This window comes from Amphiura filiformis, chromosome 7 (genome assembly GCF_039555335.1).
Source record: "Amphiura filiformis chromosome 7, Afil_fr2py, whole genome shotgun sequence".
Taxonomy (NCBI): domain Eukaryota; kingdom Metazoa; phylum Echinodermata; class Ophiuroidea; order Amphilepidida; family Amphiuridae; genus Amphiura; species Amphiura filiformis.
In genome coordinates, this window is record NC_092634.1 from 63,238,765 (window position 1) to 63,240,895 (window position 2,131).

At 34.3% G+C, this 2,131-nt stretch overlaps 1 non-coding gene across 1 annotated transcript; it reads right to left on the minus strand.

Moving 5' to 3' along the window:
* Positions 1-415: 415 nt before the first annotated feature.
* On the minus strand, positions 416-488 carry Trnak-uuu (transfer RNA lysine (anticodon UUU)). The gene has a single exon. It is a non-coding gene; the product is annotated as a tRNA-Lys (tRNA).
* Positions 489-2,131: the final 1,643 nt, after the last annotated feature.

The following is a 2,131-nucleotide window of genomic DNA, read 5'->3' on the forward strand; positions in this document are numbered from 1 at the left end:
GTTTTTTGGGGTTTTTTTTGGGGGGGTTGTGGGTGTGTGTGGGTGTTTTGTGTGTGGTTTTTGTTGTTGTTGTTGTTTTGTTTTTTGGGTGTTTTTTTTGTAATTTTGAGAACAAAGTCCGAAACAAAGTACAAAATGTGGTTCAAGCATACATGCATCATCAGTTATGCAATCACCCTAATTATTTTGAATTATTCCCTTTCATTGGATCATGATCATTTCGATTGGTGAAGAATTTTGTTTAAATGTATGCTTAAACAATATTTGTATACTTTGTTCTCAAAATTACAAAATATGACTTTGGCAATTAGCGTAATAGGCTGACGATAACTTTTTTCCCCACCCACAGCATGATGAGCAGGAAAGTTTTTTACACCTACAAATTAAATTTCATTTCTGGGAAAAAGTAAATTTGCGCCCGGTAAGGGACTCGAACCCTTGGCCCTCAGATTAAAAGTCTGATGCTCTACCGACTGAGCTAACCGGGCTCAGTTGAACCACATGGATTTGAACATGATTAAGGGGGTACTACACTCCTGACAAATGTTGTGCCTATTTTTGCATTTTTTCTCAAAAATTATAGCACATTGGTGACAAGTAAGATATGTATATTATAGGGGCAATGACTACAACTACTGCACTGAAAATTCAGCAGCCCAAGGCAAGTAGTTATTGATTTATTGATCAAATATTGGTTTCCCTCATTTTTGACTGTAACTCCACAATTATTGTCTGTGTTGAAATAAAATTTCCAGTGCAGTAGTTGTAGTTCTTGCCCCTATAATCATTGATAATATACATATCTTAGGGAACAACCCAAAAGTTCGATGAAGCCCTATAAACGAAAGTCCTTTCGTTAGAAGGCTAACCCCCTCCCCCGCCCCTCTAACGTAAGTGTCAAATATCGAAAATTCCAACTCGTATTCATTGGGCACAGGGCCGTCGATGGGGTTGTGGAGGGGTGCGACATTGCTAGGATATTGATCACGTTTAAGAAACAATAATTCTATTTTATTTTGAAATATTTTTCTTCATAAAAATTATGACTTGCTGGATTTTCAAATAAAAAAGAATCAAAGTGCGGTACAGCTGCTTTAAAAAATGAACTTACAAGTTGCAGGTTGCGAGTACTGCACTCTGTATTTATTTGAAATAATTTTGAAGCAACCACTGTAAAATGTCAATATCGTACTTCAGAAAATACTAAAATTTTACAATTATATATTAAATCCTTAAAAAAGATCAACTTTGACCGATGTTTTAACTATACTTCTTTACAAACGTAATCGGACTTTTTGACCCCCTCCCTCCCTAACGAAAGGACTTTCGTTTATAAGGCTTCATCGAACTTTTGGGTTGTTCCCTTACTTGTCACCAATGCGCTATAATTTTTGAGAAAAATGCAAAAATAGGCACACAATTGGGCAGGGGTGTAGTACCTCCTTAAATCAGTTCAAATCATGGCGGCTGTCGGTTGTGATGTAATAAGCTGTAATAAACCTACTTCGTTGCTAAGCACAACTATAGGCCAAATAAGAATTATTTAAGGGCTCTGGAATGAGCGTTTGGGCAGTATTTTTGTGGGACATGAGAGCACATCAGTCGACACATCGAATTATTGCATTCTGAATACAAGGAATGTCCTTCTGATATCAAATAATTTTGATTTTTTGAAATCATTCGCGATATAATACAAATTATTAAAATTTGATATTTTAAATTGTTTTGATATTTAACAGTTCTCGAAGCAAACTTTCTAAATCTAATGATATGTACTTACAGTGTATGTAGCTGAGATGAAAAGCCGACAATCAATCGAAAATTTTGACCTTTCATATTGAAGCCGATATAAATTTTTTTTCCAAAAAGACCTATTTTTTTGGGTGTTTTGGGGGGAAAAATCCATATCTTCAATTCAATACAAAAGGTCAAAATTTCCAATTGATCGTCGGCTTTTCATCCCAGTTAATATTAATTAAGTAGGGCCTACATATCATTAGATTTATAAAGTTTATTTCGAGGATTGTTAAATATCAAAACTAACAATTTTTAATCATTTGCCATAAAATGTGTATTATATCGCGAATTTCAAAAAATCAAAATTATTTTATATCAGAATGACATTCTTCGT